The sequence below is a fragment of the Protopterus annectens genome, chromosome 15.part0, assembly GCF_019279795.1.
Source record: "Protopterus annectens isolate FY-2018-M chromosome 15.part0, PAN1.0, whole genome shotgun sequence".
In the NCBI taxonomy this organism is placed as follows: domain Eukaryota; kingdom Metazoa; phylum Chordata; order Ceratodontiformes; family Protopteridae; genus Protopterus; species Protopterus annectens.
In genome coordinates, this window is record NC_056749.1 from 350,190,355 (window position 1) to 350,208,766 (window position 18,412).

Below are 18,412 nucleotides of genomic sequence, written 5' to 3' on the forward strand. Positions count from 1 at the left end.
GTTTTGCTTTTGGCTGTCACTTCAGCCAGGAGAGTGTCTAAATTTTGGTCTTTCATGGCTGTTCCCCCCTTTTTAGTTTTCCTTAGGTGGTCAGTGAGTTATTCCTTAATCAGTCTATTCATCATCCTTCCTTTTTCTTTCTCCACATTCTGCAGGTGAGAAGGTTCTTCACACCTTGGATTTGCATAGACAGCTGAAATATTACTTACATAAAACTAAATTAATATGCAAATCTGTGCAGGTTTTTATTTCTTTCCATCCCAAGACTTTGGGTTTGACTGTGTCTAAGCAAACCATCTCCTCTTGGATTTCTAAGGCCTTTTTCTTTTGTTATTCTTTTCATGGCAAATGTCTTTCCTCATCTGTAAAGGCACATTTTACAAGGACATTTGCCTCCTCTGGTGCCTTTTTCAAGGGTTTGGATGCCAATTCTATCCTTGAGGCTGCTACTTGGTCCTCTCCCCATACTTTCTAAGCATTACAAGTTGGAAGTTATTTCCAGGGCCAGATAAGGCTTTGCCAGGGCAATCCTGCATGAGTTTGTGGAGGGTTCTTCTCTGCCTTTCTTCTCCCAGGCTTCCTCTAGAGCTCTTATACTCTCTTTTACATGAAGAATACTGCAGCAGTGATGTTGAAGGGCATAATACAGTTGTGTAAAATCTTATCATAACAGCAGATGTCCTTCTCTTCACTGTTGCTGTATTTGGTCCCCCCTTCCTTCCTTTCCTCTCTGTCCTGACTTATGCCCTGTGTTCTGGCTGCCTTCCTGACTGAGCGGGCCCTCTTCCCTTCTTCTTTTTTTATTTTTCCTTCTGGATGCACATGTTCGCATTTGTCCTTGATGATATTCTGTTCCTCCTGGGGCCTTTTCAGTTCTGAGTATCTGCATCTGTATGCCACCTTTATGCCCTACGTTATGCATTGAGAGCATACGTATGATGTACGGCAACCTACAAGAGCTGAAGGCTTTTGTATACTGGCCAGACATTGGGCTATCCTTGGCAGGACATCCCTTAGGGAAAGAATACTGTAACAGTGAAGAAAAGGACATCTACTGTTATGGTAAGATTTTATGCAACTGTACTTTATTCTCCTAATGCTGTGACTGAAGTTTTAAGTGTACAATTTAGAGTAGAGGCAATGGTGGGAAATCATTGGGAGTCTACGGTATGAGAGAAGAGGGAGAGGTTGTATAGACTTGAAAAGCATTTAGAATGACCATTGAAAAGAAACTATATTTGCTTTATTGAGCTGTTTGGGAAAGTTGCCATATAAGTTAAAGAAGAAAGTTTGGGGGATTATCTTTAGTGCTTTGTAGAGGGTATTAATATTGAATTTGGTGAAGAGGGGAGTGGTGCACAACAGAAAGGGAGTTTAGTTTATATAAAATTTCATTTAGCATTTTTTTTACATTTTTTCTGTGTTTGGAGAAAGCAATGGAAAAGAGTTTATTAGGATTTTTTAGGATAAAATATCAATAGCAGAAGAGGATGCTTGGAGGAAAAAAAAAATGATGAACATGGAGTTGGTAAGAGAATCTCTCTTGATAGTTCATAGGTTTATAGGAGTTTACTAGGCTAGTGGCCCTAGAGCCCTTACAAGCCTAGCCATTTTAAACCTGAATTGCCTCAATTGTCTTTGGTTAGATGGACATAATTCACAGAGCACATCTATGGTAAGCACTGACTACCCCTGTCCATGAGGGATATGGGTGCCATCCCCAGGGTGAATTTGCAGTCTCCCATCCATTTATCTAGGTTGCAACTGAATAGGGTCAATTATGAGTGGTGCTTCATGTGAACTGGAAGTTTATTCCAGAGTCTAAAGAAAAAAATCACCAGTGCAGACTGAATATCCAGATAAAAAAAATAAATTTTCATAAAAAACAGCTGGATAACCACAGCTGACTTTACTTCACTTTAATAAAAACAGTACTTCAAAAACATATGGGACAAGTGCTTTCACATAAAACAAATGCTTCCTCAGATCCTCATATTTAACAAAAACAGTACATACTATATTTATAATACAAACTGACTAATCACAATAATGAAAAATGGAGCCAAAATTACATCACCATTAGTAGGAGGATATTACATCTCATTTGACCTGTGGATGTGGAGCATATCCATCAGGACAGGTGAGAGACTGCCCTGTAGGCCAGGCACAAGTCGCCTCTCAGCAGTCTATACAATACAGATTACATGACAGGGCTTTCAGTCTATCCAAATAAGTCATGTTTTGGAGGCCCTGTATTTTCTTGGTGAGAAACCTCTGTGGTCTCTCCAGCTGCTGCAGGTGTTTGGTGAGGTACATGCAGAAGGGAGCATTGTACTCTATTAATGGTCTGATGAGGGTTGAGTACAGTGGAGTTATAGCATCCTCAGACCTGGATGTGATGCCCTTACTAATGAGATGCACAATGTAGAAGACTTTCCTTACCACTGTGGAAACTTGATGGTCGAAGTTCAGATTGCCATCTACCTGTGATCACAGATCTTGCATCCCTGGCTTTGAACTTAGGGGGTGCTGTCAATATTGTAATTAGCATGGAATTCACTTTTCCCAAGAGGATAATAATGCACTTTTATGCATTTAGTTTTAGACCATGGCTTAGGCACCGGTCATTTTATGGTCAGCCCCTCCTATAATATGTTAACATCATTGGAAAACTCAATGATTGCACCCAATTTGCAGTCATCAGCAAACCTGGTAAGTCAAAGGCCATCTACTTTAGCATGGACTTCCAAGAAATAGATTCCAAACAGTAAAGTGCCCAACACAGATCCCTGTGGTATGCTAATGGTGACGGGCCTACTGGTAGTGGTGGAGTCACCAACTTTGACAGTATGTGTTAGGTCGGTGAACCAGTTAGCTACCCATTTAGTGATACAATGTTTAATCCTCAGCTGGAAGAGTTTTTCAGTGATTCCTAAGTGGGAGGTTGTGTCAAAAGCTGAGCTAGGTTAAGATATGCAGTATGCATTGACTTGCCTTCATCCAGGGCTCTGGTAACTTTCTCAAAGAAGACTACTAGGTTTAATAAGCATGATCAAACTTTAATGAAGCCAAACTGGGTTGGGTCTAGAGTTTGAAGGTCACCTATGTCCTTGTCTTTCCATGGCCTTGCAGATGAGGCTGGTTAGACTTATGGTCTATAGTTCCCAGGGTTGGTTGATGGCCCTCCTATGCAATGGGATTACTGTTGCTGTTCTCCACTGTGTTGTAACAAAGCCAATTCTTGGGTTATGGTTAAAGAAAACACCAATTGGGTTCACTAGGTCCTGTTTCACATTGCTTAATAAGCAACCTGGGATGTTATCTGGTCCCATTGAGCCCATGTTTTTGGCCTCAGAGAGCACAGCTATGACCTGATCTCTAGACCATATACTATATATATACTAGGCAGAGGACTGGTGTCAGGTATGCTTTGAGGTATGGCTGGTGGGGACAGGGAGAGTGAAGTTTGCACCAAATCTGTCAGCTAGCAGGTTGACAATTTCCTCCAGTATAGTATGAGTGGTACCATCGATTACCAGTTTGGCACATAGCTTGCAATTCCCTTTTAGATTTTGGACATAGTTAAATAATACTGTATGATTATCTTTAGCTAGGGATGCTATTTTACCTTTGTAATTAGCTTTAGAGGACTTTACATGTTGTAAAGCTGTGGAGGGAATTCTTGCTCTGCTGAGTCAGTTTCCTCTTGTTCTAGTTTCTCCCTTTTGTTATATAATCTGTTTATACTTGAGGTCAACCAGGTGAGGCTTGTTTTTTTGCGAAGACCTGGTTTTAATCCAGTCAGGCACAGCCGAGTCTATAGAGTTGCTTAAGTGTTTATATAGGGCATTTGTACACATCTGCATAGGGGTCATTGTTGTCTGTGATTGCAGGGGGTATAAAACTTTTTATACAATCGCTTAGTAGGCTGTAATTTGCTTTGCAAAAGGTTTTTAGTTTTTTTGCTCCTGTGGTGCTGACAGCTTCAATAGTTACTTTGAATGAGACTGATTTCTGGTTCGACCTTACCAGGGAGGGCATCACCGGGGGGGGGGGGGGACCAGGAACCTCGAACCTCTGGACGAACATGTTTGTGCTCATATGTCACCTAGTCGATGGAAGGATAGTTGAAATCTCCCATGACTAAGGTGTTGGACTGTATGGCGATTGACTCCAGTAAGTCCAGGTAGGCAGTGTGCTTTTCTTGGTTCATGGCAGGGGACATATAGCTAGCAATGATGTGGTAGGGTATTTTACCTATAGTAAATTGAACATGGAGTAATTTGACAGAGTCGTACTGTTTGGCCAGCCTCGATGTGTACTTGATTTTTTCACACTCATTTTTCCAGAGGTAATGTATAAAAATTGTGTATGAAAGAAGTCAGAGGTAAGTGATAAGAGATTTTTAAGCTGATCCATGGGTGAATGCACACGAAAAATTACTAAAGCAATAAAAAATAAGGTTTAGGGGAATATGGGAATGGAGTGACCCTAGTGATTGATGCTTAATAAGTTACTTGTGAAAACAGCGATGTTATACAAACAGTGGAAGAAACGGCTAAGACATATATGTGATGAAAAGAAGGTGAAGGAAAATTTTTTTAAGTGTATTAGGCCTTCAAAATTTTAGAAGAAAAAAGTTGAAGGTTTATGGAAAACAAAAAGGTTGACTGAAATAAAACAAGATATAATTCTGTATAGGATATATGATGAGGTGGAAGCAAATGAGTTACAAAATACAGATAAAATGATAGCAGGTATAAGTGTCTTATGGACAGTGAGCTGTGGGGAACTATCATATAATATGAAATGGGATTTAAGTAACATCCATGCACATACATACTGTTTAAGGAAGAATGTTGGCAGCATTTAGTGTGGATGATATTTTTAAATATTTTCCATATTTAACATTTTATTTTGTGCTGTTCTCTTTTTTTGTCATCTGACTTTTAATTCATGTATGATCTAAATTTTAATTAAAATGTTAATTTTAATAATGTATCCCTACTGTTTTTTGATGTGTCAAAGGATCTTTTACAGCCACTTACACTAACACTAGCTCAGGGAGCTAGGACCTTGGTTTTATTGTCTTACTAAAAGATGATACACTCAGGAATGCAACACCATGTTGTGCTTCTCTGCAGTGTCAGTATTGAAAAAGGAAGCCAAGCAGCTGTTGTGGAAATATAACTTGCAGTTTGCTTTTCTTCCAGCATAAAAAGTCAGAGTGCTACCTCTTGAGTCCCTGAGACTGCTTTCCATTTTTAGTTATAAGATGTCTATATTACGAGGTAGCTTGGTGAATGAGTCCCCAGCAATGGACGTATCTGTGGATAATGGACAAGGCAATATTTTGCCTGTGTGATACATATGAGTGTTGGGGAAACTAGTAGTGGGGACATTATTGATATACTTCTCTTACTCATGAAACTACTTTGATTTAAGGTGGCTGTAGAAACTGGAAGTAGGGCTGTACTAATGTGCCTGTATTTCAAATGCAATTACTTTGTGTTTAAGATGTCTGTAATAATTATTTCCCTATAAGCTGAACATGAGAACAGTCCAAGAGATCAGTATTCCACCCTGGTTAACAAATGAATGTAATTAATTAAATAAATAAATGCTTAAATTATTGTAAAATGCATGAAATAGAATTGGTTATCTGTGCAGGTATCTATTATACAGATGTACTGATGAGTGGGAGTTATGTCTGTGAGTCAAGGCTGGTATTTATAAATGTCTGGAGCTATCTGAGAAATTATGAAATAATTATTGGAATGATTGCAAAGAAAGCAGTATTCAAATACAAAGTAAACTGTGGCATCATTAGCATTTAAAAACTGAACTGAAAATTAAAAAAAGTAAGATAAAATTGGTTCTGGATCATTACTGCTATCTTTATTAAAATTATTCAGATTGGTGGTAAGCAATTTTATTCACTCAAACAAATTTAATCAAACTTTCTTTTTTACTCTGAATAATGTTAATAAAAAGAAAAGCTATACTCCAGAATCAGTGGCTATAGAAATTGAATAAAGTTTAAATGATAAATGCACCAGTCTTTATAAGTATTATTTGGTCCTTTTATATTTGACTGAATATGCAAATATATGCTGTTTAATCATAAATGTTATTTGATGGATGGATGGATGACAAGTGTTAATCTTTTTTTTCTGCTTTTTTAACTTAGATGAAAATAAGGGTGTTTTGTTAAAAAGCACAATTATTCTACATTTTTATATATATAGTGATTGTCCGATTTAATTGATTTACGGGAGGGATTTGCTCTCACTTTTTCTACCTTATGCTTAATATCAAACACCATTGTCATAATATCTAACAGAGAGCATTGCTGGGTCCTTAGTGAAATGATCTTTCATATGTTTGGCTACTGACACGTGAACTTTGATGACATAGTCTGTGCTAAACACTATGACACCCATACATAGCACTTTTGATAAGGTTAAAGTTAATGCCATAGCTTCAAGCAGCATGACTGCTAGAATTTGATGCTGCATAAATTACTATTTCTCAGTAAAGTTAAGTTCTGTGTACCTCCTCCATCTTATTTTCAAGGACTGCATATGGTTTTAATTGGATAGTTTGATAGATGGACCTCCAGATGACTCAACACCAAAACAATGCACCAAAGTTTAAAAGTAATTTTAATACACAAGCTGCGGTATAATGGAACCACAACAATTGTGTTTTGTTTACATTAAGCTCATACTGAGAAAATATTTTAAGTTACTGAATACAGCTCCCTATAAAATGACAAATAATTCTTCAGCTAGGTCATATTTACAATTGCATCATCAAAATATGTGACAATATTACCCCTGTATATGTTCTGATATAGTCTTGCTACCTCTACAAAAGGTTTTGTTAAAATATTACATGAGGAAAAGAGTGACATCTTGTCTGATAGCAAGTTATCTACTAACATTTGTGTCAAAACGATAGCATTATCAAATATTTCCTAATCAGAAACATAGATGTGTCACATAGCATCCTGTGCAGCTCTACAAAGTGGCGCATTCCAAATCAAAGTTGAGCAAATGAAAAAAAAAAAAAAGGTCTTCTCAAATGTTGATACTGTACTGAGCTGCTTGTTGCTACAAATGAAACAAGCAAGTTGCTACAGTTATATTTGCACACTGAGTGTGTGAGCACTTCAGGAGTGACTGTAAATGTAGTTTAGCAAACCAAATCACGCACGATGGATGAGTGCAAGGTTCTGAACCATGAATCAACAGCAAAAGATGAACCAGCACTCCGGAGACAGGCTATATAAAAAAAATTTAATGTGGCAAATCAATCATAGAGAAATTACACAAGCAAACCGGTTTCGGCTAAAATCTAATAGCCTTCCTCAGTGCAACTAACCGGTTTCGGCTAAAATCTAATAGCCTTTCTCAGTGCAACTAAAACAAACAGATGGTACATCCTGGTACTCTCTTATATATGAAAAACATTTTTGAAAAATGTTTTTAAAGTGACAATCTCAAAAAAACAACACACATGCATATGAGATTATCCCATTCATGTTATAAATATAAATAAATGTGAAAATTCAACAAAAGTAACACATGTTCATGCCAATAAACATGTAGAATAATATTATTATATAGAAAAAATCTATTAAGGGATACATAAACTATTAACAGGTGAACATGGATACTAAGACATTTCATTAAGGCCAGGTTTAAATAATGCCCCCAGCCTGGTTATCCAGGAAAATTCCATGTTGTTCAGATTCTCATGCCAACCTGCTTTATTAGCCCTATGCATGTCTATTTAATCAATAATAGTAAATTTAAATTAAGCCGTTTTGTGTAACCTAGTATGTTTGAATAAAGCATTTGACAATTTGCTAGTTCTAATGGCACTTAAATGTTCGCTGATACAATATTTCATTGGTCTGAAAGTTTGTCCCACATAGAATGCCAAACAAGAACAAGTGGCCATATAACCTACCCAACCAGTATTACAATTCCCAAAAAGGTTAATCTTATATATTTTGGGGCTTTTTCGTCTGATGGTGGACGCCATCTTTTTGACTGTTGTGTGTTAGACATTGGGCGTTTCTGTTCAGTCGCTCATACATTTTGGTATCTTGAATTACTGGATTTATACGGAGTCTTCTGGCCAATTCTAGTTGGATGCAAATTAACATTCTGGATAAGTATCTGATTATGGACATTATGGACTAACATTAACATGTATGGGCCCTTTTTTTTTTTTTCTACGTATGCATCAACGGTTGATTTCATTATAGGTTTGGGACTCTAAACTCATAAGTGTTGTATAACATATAACAATTATTTATTTTATATGTTTTTTATATTGCCATATATCTTTGGTTTACAATATGATGGGATGTCTACAAATCTATTGTCGGGCTAGGATTTATGGTTGAGAACAGGCTTTCATAATAATTACTTAGTGGATTTTCTGACTTGTCGTTAACACTATATTACTGTATTAATCATTTTTATATAATTTTTTGGATTTGCTATTTGGTTGTGTGACTGGGTTATTTCACTGGTGAAGCTGACTTGCTTTATAACAGTACATAAATACCAATGGGGTTTATTTATGGTGAGCTATTTACTTGATCTACTGACTATTTAAAACCAGGATTGTTTATTTCCTGGAAGCATTTATCTTGTGTTGATGATTGTCCAAGGCTAAGACGAATGTTGGCCATTCATTTAGAGTCAGCAGTTAAACACCTTTATTGAATTTTTATATACTTATGGTTTATAGCTCACTTTTATGTGGCTGAAACGAATGTTGACTGCAATCATTGGTGTATGTATTCTATTCAAGTGTACCAGAATTATGAACCTTGGTTGCACTAACTTAAAAAAAATTTTTATATATATTTATGAGTGCTTAATACAGTCTTAGTTATAATGCAAGTTTGAATTAGGCGTATCACACCTTCAGCTAATTGTTTTTGTTAAACCCATATTGGGCTAATTTTTGCCGAGCCTCTTCTCATTTATAACCATGGCCTAACATTTGAGGGGATGAGAATCTAATATTGTATCTTATGGTCTAAAAACATATTTATAACCTACTGGTTGAGGGTAATATCTTTCTTTGATTCAATAATAAGTTATACATTGATAAGTCATATATTGGTGCTTTATTATGGATCTCAGGGGCATATTGCGGAAACTATCTGCTGACAGGGATACTCTTGAAGTATTTGGATTGAATCCATCAGGAGCTAATGAATCTAATGATATTCCCAGGGATGCTAAATCACTTTCCAATGCTGTTTTTCACAAAATTACTAAGAATATGATGGCTCTAAGATCTAATATTTGGCACCTCAGGCTATTTAAAGCCTATAAAATAAAGAATATTACACCATGTGGGCTCAGAATTAGGATCCAACCATTGGTTGGTCTGATTGACCAACAACTGTCTCAGGAATGGGTGGAGACTCAACATCGGGCCTCAATGCTTTTTGTAGACACTCTCATATCATATTATGAACGGATTATTGACTCCCAGACTATTGAAATTCACCAAAATTGCTTAGAGGCCCAAAAATATGAATCAGAGGTGTTTTATAATACTCATATTTCCAATTTAGCGAAAGAACTGGCCCATTTAGAGGAGCAATTGGTCAAAAAGAAAATCTATAAATATAATAGAGACTTGGCAGATTATGAGAAGGGCAAACCTTTCATGGTACAAAAAACTGTCAGATTTAATGATTCTAGTTTTAGGCCAAACAATACGCGAAAACAACCCAGATCCATATTGAAGAAACATACTTCAACTGCTAGTGGTACATCGGAGGATGACACTTCATCCACCACTGACCATGATGGTCCTCCCCTCCAAGATTTCCCAATAGCCAAAAGGAGACCATCTGGTGATTCTTTAATCCCTTTAGATCTAGCAAACGCAGGGGTGGGAGAAAACACAAACACAAGGGGACCAAATCTGGCAACACTGTTACACAAAATTGTGAAACAATAAACAATGTATACAATATCTCATCTTTTGAACTTTCTGAAGCTCAAAATAAACTACTGAACAAAGGTTTAAATTTTGTGCCTACTGCGTCTGTTCCTGAACATATACTGATTAATGAGTTGAAAGATTTTTGCAGGCCGATTAATTTAAAAATATTCTTTTCAGACAATACTGACTCTCAAGGATCAACATGTTTTAAATTCGGTCCATCTGAGTTTCAGCCCCCAATGGATAAGCATGTATCTATTTTTAAGGAATGTGTGTCTAAGGAGTTACACTTTTCTTTAAGTTATCAATCTCAAAAGCACAATCTTACAGTGGAGGAACAACAAGCATTGCATGCTTTAAGATCCAACTATGACATTGTTATTGTACCTGTGGACAAGGTTGGAGCTATTGTGGTGATGGACTGGTCTGCGTATCGAGCTGAGTTTCTTAGACAACTATCTGATGTCAAGTTTTATATTCAACTGGTGGTTGATCCTACAAAAAACTTTAAAATACATATTGATTCCATGTTAGATCTAGCAACTGAAGAGAATATCATCACTAGAAATATATGCAAACAATTGAAAGTATCGGATCCAAAAGCTCAATATCTTTATTTGCTTCCCAAAATTCACAAGGTTCCCTTAAATCCTGCCGGTAGGCCTATCGTATCGGGTAATGGATCATTGACTGAACCTCTATCTGCCTTTTTGACTTTTCATCTCAAACCATTGCTCAGTTTGGTTAGATCTAGGCTTAAAGATATGACTGAATTTCTTCAGATAGTTCAAGACACACAGCTGGAGGCTAATTGGTGGTTATGTACATTGGATGTAACATCCCTTTACACCAACATTCCACATAATGCCGGACTATCGGCTGTTGCTTTCTGGTTGGACCAAGCAAAGTTATATAGTCCAGAATTTAACAATTTTCTTATGGAATTGACTGAATGTGTCTTGACTAAAATGTTTTTTTTTATTTTGAAGGGCAGGTCTATTGGCAGGTAAGGGGTACGGCTATGGGGGCTTCTTTTGCCCCCATTTATGTTGATCTATTCATGGGTTTCTATGAGCAACAATACATTTATAATTCTAACATGAATAAATATATGCAGGAACTAGATATTTGGCGCAGATATCTAGATGATTGTTGGATGGTGTGGCGGGGTGATTTGGATTTGGCAGATGATTTTGTGAGATATTTGAACAATAATGAAATGGGCATCCATTTTACTATACAAATACAATATCAAGAAATACTGGTTTTGGATGTGGTTGTTTCCAGACAGGCAGACCATACTTTGGCTACTAAAGTTCATAGGAAATTTCCACAATATAACACCCTTCTTCATGCCACCAGCAATCATCCCCGCCACATCGACAATATTCCTAAATCACAATTTTTGCGTATTAAACGCATATGTTCATCAGATGAGTCACATTTGGTATGTGAAAATGATTTAGCCCAGAGGTTCATTGATAGGGGTTATAATCCCAATCGCATTATTCAAACTAGGAATCAGGTCAGAAATACTCCTAGGTCTGAATTGTTACATTATAAACATTTCAACCAAGAAAACAATAGAGATCAACCAATTAGGTTTATAACAACATTTGGTAGTAATAACCCCCCTTTTTAGACAAATTGTCAATAATCATTGGGAGATCTTAAGAGCCCATGAACATCTTGGGGAAATATTACCTCAAACTTGCTCATTTTCATATAAGAGGGGAAGAACATTGAACACCCATTTTACACACTATAAGAGGTACAATCCTCCCAGACCAGCACAAACGACTATACTGGGTGACTAACTGAGAGGTTGTTATCCATGTGGCCATTGTAATGCATGTCAATTTATATACAAAACAATGGAATTTGCCAGCAAAAATACCCCCAAAATATATAAGATTAACATTTTTTGGGAATTGTAATACTGATTGGGTAGTTTATACGGCCACTTGTTCTTGTTTGGCATTCTATGTGGGACAAACTTCCAGACCATTGAAATATCGTATCAGCGAACATTTAAGTGCCATTAGAACTAGCAAATTGTCAAATGCTTTATTCAAACATACTAGGTTACACAAAATGGCTCAATTTAAATTTACTATTATTGATAAAATAGACATGCATAGGGCTAATAAAGCAGGTTGGCATGAAAAACTGAACAACATGGAATTTTCCTGGATAACCAGGCTGGGGGCATTATTTAAACCTGGCCTTAATGAAATGTCTTGGTATCCATGTTCACCTTTTAATAGTTTATGTATCCCTTAATAGATTTTTTTCTATATAATAATATTATTCTACATGTTTATTGGTATGAACATGTGTTACTTTTGGTGAATTTTCACATTTATTTATATTTATAACATGAATGGGATAATCTCATATGCATGTGTGTTGTTTTTTTGAGGTTGTCACTTTAAAACATTTTTTCAAATTTTTTTTTCATATATAAGAGAGTACCAGGATGTACCATCTGTTTGTTTTAGTTGCACTGAGGAAGGCTATTAGATTTTAGCCGAAACCGGTTAGTTGTACTGAGGAAGGCTATTAGATTTTAGCCGAAACCGGTTTGCTTGTATAATTTCTCTATGATTGATTTGCCACATTAAATTTTTTTATATAGCCTGTCTCCGGAGTGCTGGTTCATCTTTTGCTGTAAATGTAGTTTAAACATTCATTTATGAAACTGCACTATCCCTGAATATTTATAAATCAGTATTGGTACTGCAGTCCCACACCATCAGTACCTGCTAGTTGTGTCTTCTGACAGCTTATGCCCAGGCTGATGACACCTTTGCCCCACCCTAGTTATGGCTCTGTTCCTATTTGAGTCTCAGACTTACCTGACATTTGAAAGTTTCACTTGATCTGTTTTAATTATGTGTGATACTGGTAACCCTGTCCGCTATGCTATAATTGTTGTGAATGTTTAATAATCAATATTGCCTTGTGTAATAGGTAGGCATGTATCTGCAGATTTAGCAGTTTTTCCTTAAATATATGTGATAATATCTCACCTAATATTTTATAAAATAGGGATGTATCAGTCATGGTTTTAAAAGGTCTTCACCTAGTAAAGTAAATAAACAGCATTTGAATTTTTCATCCATTGTATTGTGCATTTGTCCCTCATCTACTAAATTGGCATGCCTGCAGTGAGGTAACTGCCTGTAACTCACTTAAGTAATCTTACTTCTAGAGCAAAAATATTGATTGTTTACAGTATTTATTTTTGTTGAAGTACAACAATGGGTGTTTTGTAATTTGCTCCTATTAAAGTTCCCTTTTTTACAATTTAAAAACTGCTGTGATGAAACGTATGATTGGTACTCAGGTAACAAGCACAGTCAGACCCAATAAATCTTGATTCTTTATTACAAGTTTATGTACAGGACAGCCAAAGAAGCCTAGTGCTCACACTGGGCTTTTTTTAAAGAAATCCACAACAAAGTAGGTTGCTTTTTCCTAATTAATATCTCATCAAACCTGGTATTAATAAGCATTATCTGTAATCCTGTTTTTCACTAAAATACACATCTTCCAGTCCTAATTAACAAAGATTATTGATGGTGTACTGTCTAAGCTATTGTAAAAACCCATGGAATAAAACAAGTCTTCAGGGATTTCTAAAACCAACATAATATGAATCACTCCTGTAAATAATGAGGTAATTAAGTGACTTGAACAGGTAAGGATGTTGGCAAGAGATCTCTGACCAGATGGTTGGAGGCACTTCTTATTTTTTTATTTAATTATATGTAGGTGAACTGGATCATCTGGGCCTTAGTTCCATTCTTAAGCAAAAAAGTCACACCGAGTTTACAAAGGGTTTATAAGGCTTGACTAGTGACCCCACTATTAATATGCAAGTACACAGTTTACAAAGGGTTTATAAAGCTTGACTAGTGACCCCACTATTAATATTCAAGTACACAAAGACAGCCTTGTTTAGGATGCCAATGACTGCTGACCCATGCATAAACATGTGAACAATCTGTGTTAAAATTAAACTTCCTAGATAACAGCACCAGTGCTGGAGCATTTAGCCATTTATAGAAGAAATAGCTTGAGCATAAGTTAAGAGGTGAAGGCAATAGCATCTTGAAGCAGTCTATTGTCATCTAGGAAACAGTTCCACACCTCTAAAACAGAATGCACTGATAATGGCTCATACAGAGAGCGGTGAGAAATTATAGCAGAGGCAGCCAGAGAATCTGATTACGTCATACGTGCCACAGTGTACTGCATTAAATCAAATGTATTAATTTACAGATTAAAGTACATAATAGAAGGTTAGCTATGCAGGAGATGGACAGCCATCCACCTTACTTCATAGTGTAGAAGTGATGTTGTTGGTAGTATGCCCCTGTAATAAATCCACAGATTTTGTTCCGCAAATTCTGTAGCCTTTTATTTGGCTCTGTGTTGACACAATGCTAATGAAATAGCATAGCATATGCCCTACAGTGTAGCAGGGTGCAACACAGTCAGTAGCAAATTATAACAGGGGCAACAGGTGTGGCTGCCACACCTCTGGGGTGGCACAGCCAGCCAATGAAATTATTTAATTTAGAAAAATATATGTTCAGTACTATTTATTGTTGACTTGCTTGCTTTTCACAAAAAAGAAGGTTAAATGCTAGGTACTGTGACTACATATCAGTTGTGCATGTACAAAATGGGCCGGTGTTTCTACTGTATTTTCTTTACTTATTTAGTTTTACATTTACTTAAAACTGAATAAATAAGTGGCCCATGGCAATCCTCCACACATTGCCATTTTCCACTCTTTAGCTTCCTGTGACTCATTGAGGAGGCACTGACCAGAAAGCCCAGCAGTAATAAGTATTGCAGGGGAGAGTTGGGACTGGATGGACAGCTGTGAGTGGTCATGGTAATATGAGGGAAGTAAATTTTCTTTTTTAAATCCAGACAGGTAACCAGATATAAGTACATTGACAACTACAGCCCAGGGGAGACAGCAGCATAGCTCTCATCTGCATCTGATTTTGCAGAATGTCCCTGTGTGTCATATTTTAGTTTTGTTCCTCACAAAACTGTGGTTTTCGGAAAATCACGAAGGGTTACAATCAATCAAGAATACCAGACATTAGAGTTTCACACTACATATTCTATCAGAAATAAATGTTGATTCAAACCCTGTAAACTTTATAAGTAAATTACAGTACTATTTAAATTTTTGTCCCTGATGCTGGGTCTTTGGCTCTCATTACTTTTCACTTTGTCTGATTCTTAAGCACAGTGGTTAAAAACTATGGACTGCAGACTTCTTTGGATGAAATCAGTCTGTTGTTTCTTTCGAGAATTTCTTTGATTTTACGAGAATTTTTTTGATTTTACGAGAATTTCTTTGATTTTACGAGAATTTTTTTGATTTTACGACTATTCCTGACTTATGCAAATCATTAAGGACTGCAATCACTAAATAGGGAGGAAAGGGGAATGCTGGCTGTAGATTAAAGCATTGTAACCTCTTGTTGCTTCAACATTTTGAAATTTGGCTTAACAGGACTAGTGTGCATCAGTATGAAATACATTGCCATATATATTCCCTGGTATCTGTGTGAAAGAATGTTAAAAATATCCATGATTTCGCAGCATGTCTGTGACTTTACCTTACATTTTTTGTCTGATTCTCATAAAATGTATAGTTTTATGGCAAATCCTTGAGGATAACAGTCACTAAATGAGCTCAGGTGTGGTGGCTGTGGATGAAAATGACTTACTGTCTTGTTGTTTGCTTCTTTTAAAATATGACTTTACAGGACTAATGTGCATTTTTAAGAATTACATTGTAATATTTATTTTTTGCTGAATCTTTCTGTGAAGCAAAATTGAAACTGTACCTAATGTCAGTGAATGCCCCTGATTTTGCTTCATACTTTGTCTGAGCCTCATAAAAATTGTAGTTGTATTGCAAATCATAGAAGATTACAGAGACTAAATTGGAGAAGCTGGGGGGTTGATTGCCAGACTGTGGATAAAAATGCCACACTGTTTCGTTTTATTTTTAAATCTGACCTTACAGGATGAGAGTGCATTTGAATGAAATATTCTGGATGGCAGTTATTGCAGAGGACTACAGCTCTGATTTCCTTCCACCTTCATTTGTGTACTATGTGAGTCGGAGTAATTCACTTAACCAGGCAGTCCTCTTGGGTCATCCCTGAAAAGGGATCATTTGTCCAGCGAGTTAAAAAAATTAATAAAACAAATATTTGTATTTTGCAGTCTTTCTGTGAAGCAAAGCTGAAACTGTCCCTGATTTCACACCAATGTTTTTGGCTCATGCCTCATAAAAATCTCTCTCTTTTTTTGGCAAATCATTGAGGATTACTGTCATTAAATTATGACAGACATTCTATAGGTTTATAGGTTCATACTAGGCTATCTGCCCTAGGGCATTTATAAGCCTAGCCAGAATGTGTTTGGCTTTCGCCACCCATTTTAAATTAATTTTGCTATGCCCTTTTTCGAGGTTAGTATACTGTGCCTCTGTCTAACAGTGACACAGAAGTGATACCCGGGTTAAACCTATGATCTCAGAGTTCATATCCTTCAGAAAATATATGCCAATGCAAAGCCAGTCCCGAGTTTGGTGAATAGTCCTTCATTATTCTTTTGGATTTATCCATGATTACTGCACTAAGATGTTAAGTGATACTATTTTTTTCACTAACTCTGCTGGGTGGGGGCATTTTGTGTGTGAAATCAATTTAACCCCTTATTTGCTTATGAAATATCTACATTTGCAGGACTAATGTGCATTTATGTGAAATAAATTGGAAAACTTGTGGCTATTTGATTTCAGAATGCCCCTGAATCTGAACATAATTTGGTCTGTTCCTCATAAAACCCGTGGTTTCTGGCAATAAATTGAATATTACAGAAACTAAATAATGACAGAGATTTGAGTTTCAGACTTCATATCTTTATGGAAATGTTGTTATGCTAGGAACTTTGTAAGTATGTAGGATAAATCAGTTGCTGATTCTTGACCTTTGTCTCTTATTTTTTTTAACTTTGTCCTTAATTTGTGTACTAAGAAGTTAAGAGGTATCATCTTTTATCACAATCAGATGAGTTACATGAAGCAAAGTGGACATCCTGGGTGGGGATGGGGGTTGTCCTTGGATGAAAGTACCTTACCTTCTTATTTTCTCGGTTTAAGCAGTCTGAATTTGCAGGGTTAGTCTGCATTTGTTTGAAATAAGTTTGATTTTTACCACTGTCAGACATTTGTTGTGTGCAATCAACAATGAAGACAAGAATGGCTAACTGACTGTCATGGGTAAAATGTTATATGGCTTTCTAATACTCGTGTTAATTTGTGAGTAAAGTAAGTTGGGATACTTTATTGAAGATGTTCTTTTTCATCACAATCAGACATTTGAGGTGTATACAGTCAAATAGCTGTAATTAATGGGTATGTACATTGGTGGACTGTAATGTAACAGTTTGACTGATCTAAATAAGGAGAGTGAATCCAAATGATCCAAAAGACTATGAGTATGACTATGAGTATGAGTATTTGTGCATGGTCCAAAAAAAAGTGTGTGTGTGTGTGTGTGGGGGGGGGGGGCATAATTCAAAAACTGCTTAGGGCCCAAAGTGCATTTAGTCCATCACTAAACATAGCAGTAAAAGATTAAGCCCATAGATGAATGTACTTGTACGTTTCAACTTTTTATGATGGGTTGTTATCATAGCCTGTGAGACACCATTAGTCCTTGAGCAGATGGAGAGATTTTTGTTTTCCCTTGACACGTTTGGTCTTTCCCAAGTTTACTGTAAGGCCTAGATAATACAGGAATCCACATGGTTTAGTGAAGCTAGTACTTAGTGATTTGCCAATCAGATCTGGGGAAATTTCTGAAGACAAAATTACCATATCAATGGCATACTTAAGTACATCCCTAATGACAACAAAAGTGCTGCAGAAGTTATACATTGTGAAAGAATTAATGGTCTGAGCACTGAGTCTTGAGGAGCTCCAAATGGTATTATGTGGAGTTTAATTTGCCTGTTATATAAATAGCCCTTAAACCATTGCAGTACAGAGGAACTGAGTCCAAAAATTGAGGCTTCACTTTACCATTAAACTATGTTTCACTGAGATAAATGCGTCTGACAGGTCAATAAAGACAGCTCTAGTTAGATCCCCTGCTACTCTGACATTATACACATTATTAGTGAAGGCTAGAATGTCAGTGATGGCACTATGCATGTTTTTTAAAGTCATTGCTCTGATTTTAATGTCAGCCATATGACTGAATGCAAGCCATTAACTGTAAGGCTACAGCTTTCTACAGAATCTTAGCCAAAGGTGAGATAAGTGAAAGTGACTTGTAGTTTTCTGATTGGTTCAACAAGCCTAAGGTGTGTTTTG